This window comes from Galleria mellonella, unplaced genomic scaffold (assembly GCF_026898425.1).
Source record: "Galleria mellonella isolate WM207_F2 unplaced genomic scaffold, CSIRO_AGI_GalMel_v1 utg132, whole genome shotgun sequence".
In the NCBI taxonomy this organism is placed as follows: Eukaryota; Metazoa; Arthropoda; class Insecta; order Lepidoptera; family Pyralidae; genus Galleria; species Galleria mellonella.
Window position 1 is genome coordinate 2,961,767 of NW_026441989.1, and position 11,925 is coordinate 2,973,691.

The following is an 11,925-nucleotide window of genomic DNA, read 5'->3' on the forward strand; positions in this document are numbered from 1 at the left end:
CAAAAGAAAACAGTCCCACTTCCAAACTATGCCTTGGAACAATACTCCGGGCAGGTGCACTCCCGCGCCGCGTTCTGATCTGATGGCATTGTAAAGAAACGATAAACAATGTAAATGCAAGCTCTAAATACTTTTATATTAACTCAAATATCCAGTAATTAACAGCTTTCATTAGGTTGAATGATTTGCATTTATTTATATGTTGTGATTGTTTTATAATTGTTTTTCGCCGATTCACTTCGAAGGAATAGTATCTTCCGTTTCCCTAGTAATTTCTAAATAATCCTTATTATGTATTTCTATTATATAAGAAATAATAAACTATTCAATTATTAAACTTTTCCCAATCTACTTTCCAGTCGTGGTTGTATTTTAACCGATCAATTATTCAGTTTCTCCTTTTTCTTAAATATTTTTCCAAGTACCATTTTCTTTAAATATCTAGGAAATTATTTTTAACGAATACTTTATACGTGTAACTATTACTATATACTCTTTTTAAATAACTGTTATGTAGTAATAAAAAAAAAAACTTGCGCGGTAATACAAAGACTTGCATAGTAATTTGTTATTAGTTAAAAGTAATTCAATCAATATTTTATTGAAATAGATAAGGTCCTTTTAATTCAAATAAATTATTTAACAAAATATTAATCGCGTTAATTAGTTCAAGAAAAATATAGATACCTGTGGTTAAAATAAAATTAATTAGGTAGGAACAAACTTAAGAATGTGGTAATCTCTCCTTTATACTCATTCTTGGGTTTAGTTATTTAGTTATTTTAATCTATGTCCGTACATCTTGGATTACGTTTCATTCTTTCACTTTAATTACAATATTAGGTGCTCGCTACTCATCTACTTTCCCAAGATTAAATTAAAACTATCTTCAGCCGGCCATCATAAACGTATTTCGAGAGGTACTTAATTTGCTGCACTTAATGTAATATTTTTACCTGACTACAAAAAAAAAAGTGCAATATTTATCTGGTAATATAGGTATACATAGGATGTATAAAACGTATAAGATTAATTTTCTGTTTTCCTTACGATTGACTGAGAGAGAATTCAATTTATCATTAAGTCCGCTTTTTGTATAGTGTACTTTGAGAAATATATTAAAAACACATTTTAACATTTATATATTAGTAAGTATACCCAAAAGTGAGCATAAGCTCTTAAAAATTTCTAAAATTTAATATTTGAGATTTTGTGACTTTGCTTTCAGTCCACTTGTTATCTGTTCTCATTGCATGCATAAGTGCAATTATGCGATGTTTATAGGTGACATTGTGAAGCTGAGGAACTTGCCTGCGTTAACTACCAAACCTGTTCCTGTACAGCATACCTGTTACGATATTATGTGCCACCCTTTTACTCCTCACATTGAGATCTACTTTCCTAGCCTACACGATGATTATCATTATTATAGCCATAAATGTTAATCGGTAATTTCCTATGTTTACGTTGATCCTGTGCACTTAAGATTAGCATTGCAAACTTAAAAATAAACTGTAAAATTCAATTTACATGAAGTAAAAGAATTTTACTACATCTATAATAAGGACCGGATTTGCAATTAATACAAGCATATACAAATGTATACGTACATATATTTACATCTGAAAAAAGAAATACATATATTATTTCTCTAAAAAAAGCATTAATTCAAACCGTAAAAGTGAAAATCTTACAAAGAGATTTGTGTGTACAGTACGCTCATATATTTACATAATGAACAAACATATTTGGCGATTGTAACTTTCAATATTAAAGATGCTTACAAGCATACATTATGATGAGGATTACAAGTCAAATTTTGGATAACACACAAGAAGGGTGTTCACCAAACATTGATCAAGTGTTGTCGAGAGATGGTTTGATAGAGGAGCGGCAAATGTGAGGAGTGCCTTGCGGCTGACACACTGACTCGCTTTCCAGTCGCGACCGCTGACATTGCGTCCAGATACCATGAGCATGCTGCGTCTCACACACTTGATAGTTGTTTGATGCAATAAACGATTGATTTTTTAATAAGTGAACGTGACAAAGTCACAAAGAAACTCAACCGTATATAAAGATTTTGATAGTTCATGGCGCCATATTTATTTTATACGAGTACACCAATAACAATTCATTAAATGTAATGTACATTGCTTCTAATATTTAAAATTAAATAACCGCGTTTTAATACATTAGATTTTTTTTAGTATTTATTCGTTTCCTACGATATGTTTATTAGTTATAAATAGCAAGTATAATCAGAATTATTTCAATTAATAATATATAAATAATATTAATATAAATAGTTTTCAATAAATATATAAAAGGATCCAATTTCTTATGTATTTATTGTATATGTATTTGTATGTATTATACTTAAAATGACAGTAAATTAAATTTCCTGTTTTATAGATTTAAGCAACAACAAAAATATCATCATATTAGCTACAGCTCATTTGACAACTTGATTGAATTATTATAGCTGTGTATCATAATTCCTGTGTCCCCTTTTCATTTTCACCCATGTTATGTCTTGAATGAATCTCTCAACGGTCCGTACTGAATGCATTTCAAATGTAATTAAATATATTTTAAGCACCATGTAGCACAATTAATCAAAATAAATATATTCATTTCAATTAAAATTCCAAGAGGTCCATTATATCTATAATGGATCTCTTGGAATCTTATGATACCTATGTCAATTTAAATAATAACATAATCATATTTTTGAATGAACAACCAAAACATTCAATCTAAATAAAAAAAAAAGTCAATTTAACCAGCAGTAATGACGAGTCCCCACAAGTAGGACTCATTCACAGCATGACAATTAAAACACTATTATTGTACTCAACCATATCAGTTAATAGGCAATAAAACAGTTTCACTTCATTACCTTTTCTTACATCTCTTTTATTCCGGTGTAAAAATCTTTCACGATGAAGTTGTAAAATGTTGTGTTACTTTGTGACAAGTCAGTATTTACTTTTTTCCATGCTCAGTATATAAATGAACATTGGTAAATAACAAGATGGATAAAAACTAAACGTATCTCTGTCAAATTGCTTTATGTGAAGTTAAAAATATAATTTAACTTTGAAAACTGGTGTTAAAGAAGTCAGAATTCGACCAAACTTAAGTGGGATTAGGCGAGTCACCTAAGCCGTGTGGTTCTCAATTCGTGGGCAAAGATCTCCATTTAGTGGGTGATTGATGGGCAGCGTTGATAACACCGGCGCAGGAATTTATGGCGTGGTGACTTAGATGCATTTAAAAGAGGCTGGATTGAAGTGACACAGAACTAGAAGTTTTGGAAGATGGGGCGTCTTTTACGCAGCAGTAGAACATGAATTAATAATAGAACTTTTAAAACTATCATATGTTAGCTCTTAGCAACAGCTTGATTCGCGTAACTGTGATATTTTTAGTAACTGGCATAAAAAAAATCGTTTACGTCCATTCCATAAAGTACGAGTATATTAAAATTTGTAGTGATTGATTAAATCATTGAGGCTCTAAGAAATAAAAATAAAATTAATTCATCTTAACATTTATAATATTACTAAGGACTATAATATTGCCCGGAGTGGTTTGCTAAGTAAAGATCGGCAATAAAAAAGTAGGTATGAAGGTACCATTTACCTATAAAAGCAATTTCAACGCGTTAAGTCCCGATTGTGTATTTAAAATATATGTAAACAACGCGAAAGTTTAAAATTAACTAGTGCCTGGAGTCTATAAGTCGATCTAGTGATGATATCAGTGGTAAGTTCATCTCGAGTGGATGTCGTAAAAGATGACTAAGATAACTTAATGGTCGAGGATTGGACAGCAGCGTCCCTTTTAAAACATCACCAAAAGTTAACTACAGTTGTCTACCCGTCTGCTAAGCATGGCGACCACTGGTAAAACCTCCCTTTATGGAGGAGGCCTATGTTCAGCAGTGGACAGTTAACGACTGATGTGATGATAATGATGACGACTTAATTCTTCAAATATAGTGACCGGAGTCCGTAAGAAGTGTGACGTCTGTTTTAAGTAAATCTCTGGTTGAAATACTGCCGTGTAGACCTAACATAGAATGCGTCACCCCTTTCTTTTCTGTCGTAAGAGGCGACTAACCTGACATAAGTTCGTCTAAGGTTAAAATAGATACATCTTTACAAAACATCATGTCACATCTGTACTAGCACGTTTGTATTATAAATTGTCTTGACGGAAATTAAAACTGGACATGCTCATTAACGCTTTCACCGCGGGGTTTCCGTTACATTCGGAAATTAACTCGTAAACATGAAACCTATATCTATACAGAAAGAGAAAGTGACAATTTTATTGTTATGCATCGATTTTATTACTTATTTTAGTAAGAAAAGTATCAGAAAAATGTTTTTATTTTACAATTTCAATAAGACAATGCATTATTTAATAATGCATATTAGTTGAATTGTTCCTTTATATTATGATAACGATATTCATGGATCATTAATTATATTGTTATTTTTTCTTTAGTAGATATCATTTTTAATCAAGCGATATATGTATCTAATGTATAATTAGGAATAAACAAAACGACATTTTTAAAGCGACCTACAGATATAAATTAACAAGATGTTAACAAGAAGCAAACAATATTTTTTACAAAGTTCCATTTATATTATTTTTAATTTAATTTTAATTTGTTGATTTTTATAAGTTTAACTCGAGTAAATTGTATATTAGTAACTTAAATACCTCGTACATTTTTATTTAATCATCTTGCCTGATTAATTTTTTATACGAATTATAATATATAATAATAAAAATATAAAATAAAAGCTTGTACTATAAAAATATAATGCAAAGTACGAGATAATATTAACTTAATACAAAGTACGATGAAATATTGATGAGTCATTATAGCTTCCTCTCATGTTCTGTACATGCAAAACTTTACCAGCAGATATGTTGTAACAGGCAGTTAAGGAACTGACTGTTGCAAAATTTTAGTACCCATTTTTTATGGTCGCGACCGTTACGACGAATCTTTAGTGCTTATACATATTAGCAACTCATGTAGTGATTACACAATCCTTAAGTAAACAATCCCTGAAGATGTCAGAGCACCGTGACGGTACTTAGTTACAAAACCTGAGTGCATCCAAACAATGGAATGGGAAGTCCTACACAGTGGACCGATTTTGCAACACAGTAGACGATAGAACCATTTCAGTAATAACTTTTGTTGTTACTGTATCCGTTATAAAGATAACATTATAATGGCATACATATGACTTTATTTCTCAGTTTATACTGTTTTATAAAATAAAGAAATTCGTGAATAGCATTGATAAATGTATATTTTTTTTTTTACTAGCCAAGTGTCGATAATTTTCACGCGTTAATAAAAATAAAAAATATCCATCAAATCTAAACATCTTTACAGACTTCCATGATTTGAATATTAAATAAATTATTTAATATTTTAATAAAAAAAAAAAACAGATTAATATATGGGTTCTATTTTTTTTTGTGTTAAATGGAACTTTTCTACATTCTATATCTCACTTGCATAGTTTGCCCGTAAGTCCGTGTTTCATTAGAATTTACTACTACATAAAACAAATAATAAACAAAATTACATACGTAAAAACCAATAACCATATAACTGAAGTTATATTAACTTATCCAAAAATATCTAATATTTTGACAGGTAGTAAAATGAAGTTTTTTAAAAGCGGCTATTTTAGACGATTATTATTATGTGCATTTAAGTTAAAATATATTTTAATTTATTTGATATAATAATGTCTGCTACAATTTCACATATTAACGTAAATGAGAAACCCCTCGGTACACCTATAAAATGCGTGTTGTGTGACGTACGGCCTACTTTCCACACCCGGCTTTACCACATGTCGTTTCTAAAGATGCTTATCTCTTATTGCTACCGATATAAAGATCAAATTCCATTGCACATCACAGTGCGTCAAAAACCCGTCAGGTGCGTATAGTAAAAAGTTGAGCACACGTAAATTTATTTTTCAAATATTCGCAATATGCGAACGATTATAATATTTTACGAACGTAAGTGAAAGTAAGATTATGCAACTTTCTACAGCTAGATAGTATTTTTTTTTTCAAAACATTGGAGTTTTGATAGATTCCATGTTACGATAATTCGAAATTCATCATTTTTATAATATTAGTACTCCGGCTACTATTTTTAAAAGTAACTTCATACATAATTAATATGTTCTCTCTACCCTGTAAGTAGCGTGTTATACACAGACCCAAACAAACCCGAGTTTTCAAGAACATGACATTATTCATCATCATCATGTCAGCTGTTAACTGCGTTATCAGCGTTAATTGTCCACTGCCAAATATAGGTTTAGGTAGTTGTCACACTCGGCAAGCGGATTGACAAATGCAGTTAGGCTTTTGGTGATATTTTAAGAGGAACGCTGCCCATTCTACGACCACTATGTTTCTCTTTATAATTAATTTTAATTTATATAAATTTTAATTTTTCAGAGAATTGTATGTCATCAAGTGAGATTATTAATCATATACAAATTATCGCAGCACTGAAACACATTTAACTTTCAAAATGACGAAGTAGAGAGACCTGTATTTATAATATTCCAAGTCTACTCACAATTTCTACAACCTTTTAAAATAAATGCGTTTGCCTTTTCATTGGATTATACGAAATTAATAATTTTTAAAAATATTGTTTATAAACACAGTTAGTATTTATACTATTTCATTATTTCAGACACAATTCTAAAGATAGAAATCTCTGTAGCTGCATACACAATTATATTATCATAATATGACACATGTTCACTTCCAACACAAAATACCATCCCTTATTCTTCATAAAATCCAAGGCAATACACAATCCGCGTACCTTTTCAGGTGAGTTCTCACAGCGGGAATTGAAGGAGAAACAGTTTCAGGAAAACACAGCCAGCAACGGTTACTGCTCCAGAGTTCACGAAAACACTGATAGTAAGTCACAGTCTGGATTTGTCGAGTCACTTTCGATTTCGCGGGCACATGTATCGTATCGCGGGACGCTGCACGCGCACTCTCCGTGCGCTGGGGATCACAGATATTGGGCCCACTGGTCGCGCCGGCCGACGACGCCGCCGTTTTATACGCGTGAAAGTTTCGCGCGTGCATCACTACCAGCCTCCATCCTGGATCATGTTAGAGGACTGTTTTGAAATCCTTCGATGACGATGACGACATTGACATCATCGCTTATAACAATGTAGGTGTTCGATGACAGTGAATCTATTCCATAAAAGTTATATCCGCATAACGCACAAATATCCGTGTAACTTTCTTATGATTTTAAACTTTACTTCATTTGCAAAATTTGACTAAGACATAGCTTATAGATTTTTTTTTGTATTTTTCTCTACATTTGTACTTCATTTACTTTGTAGGTTTATTATTATTTATCCAATTAATGCTCCTTTTCACTTTCGTTTTGCTGGAAGAAAATTCTTTTAGAGTTAATCTCGTTTTTGTGCATTTATTTACCTCTGTCACATTTTTTTATGTAATATTACTGTGTACAAAAAAATAAAATAAATTAATGACGTCTTCATCAGCTATAAGTGCTAAATGCTTTACCACCAGAAAGTGGTCATTGAGTTATCGTAAAAGTTATGCTGGATTTTCCTGTATCTAAAAAAGAAAAAATATTTAGCAGATAAGTAAAATTACTGACATAGCTTAAAGAATTTGAAAGTTGAAATAACAGTGGGTTAATCATATCTATCGTAGGGCACACAACTATTGAAGTAAAGGTGCCTTAGACTAAAACCTGCAAATTATCAAATAGAGAAAATCAGAGACGGTCTTAAGTAAAATTGGGTGACAGGTGTTACTTTTAATTACAGGTAAGGTTTGCAAACGAATAAATATATCTAGTAATAGGTTGATAATCTTAACAATTATCACTACATAAAGACTAAATTGATCTCTCTCTTTTTATCAGTTACTTGTAAGAACATTATCATTCTTCTTGTTGTCTTAGATGAGATAAAATTATACCTCTAATTCGTGTTGCTATAATTTCGCAAATTGTTTCATTTCTGATTTTGTATCTGGATTTTATCTCTGTGTAGTGACAGAGAAAGAACATGTTATTGTTCCTTTTCTTCTCCAGAATATCGTAAAAGAATACTAAGGAAACAACCACAATCCATTAATGAAACGGACAGACAATTCGATCGTTATAAAACTATATATCAAACCCTACGTAACAGGGTCTGTTGGAGACCCATGCCTGTATTCCCAAGAGTGGTATGAGTATACTAATGAGCTGTTATGGCATTACAACATGAGAGTGAGTATTTTTTTTTATTGATAGGTACTTTTATTGTCTGTTATAACGAACAAAAGCACCAACCGTAAAATTTCAATCTCAGTTCAACAGAAAGCGAAGATAACCTAAAGTATAAGAAAGAATTATATTCTTTTTAATAATAGAAATAAACGGATTGGAAGAGTTCATACAAAAGATTTAATCGCGATGCAAGATCATCATAGAAATTTGAATAATTTTATACGAAAAGTGAAATGCCTATGTCATCGTGTTCGTTATTGTCATGATTTTATTGCTGTAGGTATATATTGTAATGTAAATCTTTTTATTCATAAAATATAAAAAGAGAAATTGACTGTATGACTTCTTGTCAGATCAACGCACCGCCAAAACTGGTAGATTATAATAACTAGACTGTTGTTCTTTTAAGTGCGTGAGTAACTGGTGATAAAGGCTCCTCATGTTGTTAATAAAGCGTTTAAATTTTTGGACGAACGAAATGAAGTTACGAGAAATAGTAGATAGTACCAGAGTAATATAGTTTCTGATGAAATCAAAAAGAGAAACAACCAAAAAAATCGACTTTACTCGTACGAATCAGTATATACAGTATCCTATATGCTAAGTTACAATATATTCTACCCGTGTATTAAATTTTGTTTAAATCCGTTCAATAGTTTGTGCATAAAAGTATATAAACATCCATCCATCGTTACCGCATTTAAAATATTAAAAGCATGTAACTTCATATATAAAAATCATCAAGCCGTTTATGTAATAAGTTGTGTCAAATATCTGGATTACTTTCAGACAGTAAGGGATAAAATATTTACTGCCTGGAATTTCGTAGCAAGTACTTGGACCGTTTAACTACGTATATATAATGTACAGTAAAATACAGATAATTATAATTGTGTGTATATGAATGGTTTAATCCTTTGTCAGTCCCATACTAAATTGGTCAAAATTAAAATCAGCTAATTATTTTGTTTAGCTCGTTTAGTTAGTTAATTTGTAGTCTAGGTAAATTTAAATTTCTCTCTGTTTCAACTCTCCTAGCTTCCTCTACAGAAAAATTAGATACTTAATTAAAATAAAATATTATGAAATCTCGTAAAGTAGTCTTATTACTTATCTCATCATTATTATGTCGTTATTATCTCCACAGGCAATATTGTAAAAATGTTACATACACGTCATATGTATCGTTACTCAAGCTTCAAGTTTGGCGGCGCCTGGGCTACAAATGTTTGAAATTGACGGAAAGAGTGAAAACGAATAAATTGCCCATTGTCTTCGTAAGGTACACAAATTTGGTAAGTGATAGTTTCTGGTCTCACCCACGTGCACGTTGCATCCGAGATAGGTAATCTAACGTATTATTAGCGCAAATGGTAGTATTGTTATTACAGACATTTTGTTATATAAGATAACAAGTAATTTGTAAGATTTGTAAGATGTGTAAATTAGGTAATTTGAGTTTGTGTTTTTCTGTTCGTTGAAAATAAATTTAAGTCTATCAATGGGTTTAAATTTTTCCTTGTTACTACTAGACCTAGAACCATTCACTTTTGCCAGAAGGTTCCTTACTTAATGTAATGGAATTGTTACGAAACTAGGAGATAACATATACGTGAAAGTATGGTATTAGTCATAAACAAATATCAAACTTCTTTTAAGAAATTTGTATCCCATATTTGATTATACAATAAATTGTTACAATTACCAAACAAACATAAATAAATAATACATCAAGAATTAGTTAAATATAGTATAATAGGTATGTCAAGATTTAGTTAAATTGAAGTTATTAACCTTGTATAATAATATTTTTAATCCAAGAAACCTTACATACAATAATTAACCACGCTTGAAATTTGCAAAGATTTCTGTTTTTTTTCTATTTTTATTTTTAATGAAATCTATGTCATATATTAAGTATTACGTATTATTCCTATAAATCCTGAAAAGCTCATCCAGAATCCAGAAACTTCATCACCGAAAATCCAGAGACAGCTAATAAATAGGATGAAGGGGTAGTCCAGAGGGACTAGGTAATGTGAAGTCTATAGTCGAGGATGACAACAAAGCAAGGATGACTGGGATAACTGAATCATATGTATGCATATCTAAGAGAAAGGATATAATGTACCCTCAAAGGCGATATACCTCCTAGCAAAATACTAAGGAGTAGGAGGAGTGGCCTTTGAAGTTTATTTATGTTTTAAATTCGAAGTCTAGTTGGCGCATTGCAAAATAAAAATAACACTAACCACTGTAACTAGAATTGCCTGAATGAGCGCAACAAACCAGCCTGCTTTGCATAACGAAGCGTGTCACAACTTTCTTATAAACGGAACAGACACAATTCGGGTTATATTAGTCATTGTAGTAGACTATCTGTTCCGATTTACATAAGAGGCTTACGATGTATTATTATTGTTACTGCAAATGTGTCAATACTGTTTGTAATAAAACACATGTACAAATTACAGGTGAAAGTTTGAAATTTACCCTCAATCCTTTGAGATATCTATCATAATCGCTGCAGAAATCAGACTATTTTATTTTTAACCGACTTAAAAAAAGGAGTGTCTTCAATTATTTTTTTATATTTGTTACGGAATTATAAGTAACTCCGTCGGTTTTAAATCGATTTAAAAATTCTTTTTTTTTTTATCTGAAAGGATATACTTACAGATTGGCCCAATAGAAATTTTATGAAAATCAGTTCAGATTTTAAATCAAAATTATTGCTTTTGCTTATTCACAATTAAAGTCGGTTTTCAACCGACTTCATTTGGAAGACGGTTTATAATACGGTTGTATTTTTTATGTTTGATACCTCATATCTCTGTCAGTTCTAAATCAATTTAGAAAATTCTTTTTTATTTAAAGGTTTAATTAAAGAATGTCAAAGTAAAAAGAAACACATTTTATACTAGGCGTTTCTCGCAGCGTTGTTCGCTTCCAACTATGTAGTTCTCGTATGTCATTCCCATTGGAACTCTTAATGAATCCGGTCTCATATTGTATTATATACTTAAATGATAATTGCGTACTTTCATAAACTTTCAGCTAATTCAATTAATCGGTTATTTTATAGCATTTTATATGTTCTTTAGATTGATATGATTTTTTTTATTTATAAACCGATTGACATAAAATAAACACAAAATGTTAAGTGAAGTAAACTGCAACGCATTGGTGAAAACTACGTAAAATCGGTTAAGCCGTTTCTGTGATTAGCGCGCACAAACGTACAGACAAACAGACAAAATTTCTAAAAATCATTGTTCTGGGTTCTATTGCGTTCATAAAGCCCCCATATAGTAGTTTTTCTTATATATCTTCCATGTACAGACAGCGACCGATTGAGATTTAATATATGTATTGATAAAAGTAAAGTTTTATTCCTGTCGATAGTTATAACCTATGAGAGTCCCACTCCTAGCAACATGGAATAACCAAAACAATCTAACGGCCTATAGGCATGAGCAGTATCAAGACATAAAATACACTGTGACGCCTATGGTATCACTCAAGCGTTAACATTCCTGAGGAGTAAGATATGCCTCCGAGCTCTATAATTG

At 31.1% G+C, this 11,925-nt stretch overlaps 1 protein-coding gene across 1 annotated transcript in view; it reads right to left on the minus strand.

Annotated features, from left to right (window-relative positions):
• Positions 1 to 7,136, minus strand: part of LOC113518426 (cuticlin-4) — a 48,765-nt gene extending 41,629 nt beyond the window's left edge. The window contains 1 exon segment of the mRNA XM_026903341.3: positions 6,902 to 7,136. The gene's annotated coding sequence lies outside the window, so the exon portion shown is untranslated.
• Between the last annotated feature and the right edge of the window lie 4,789 nt (positions 7,137 to 11,925).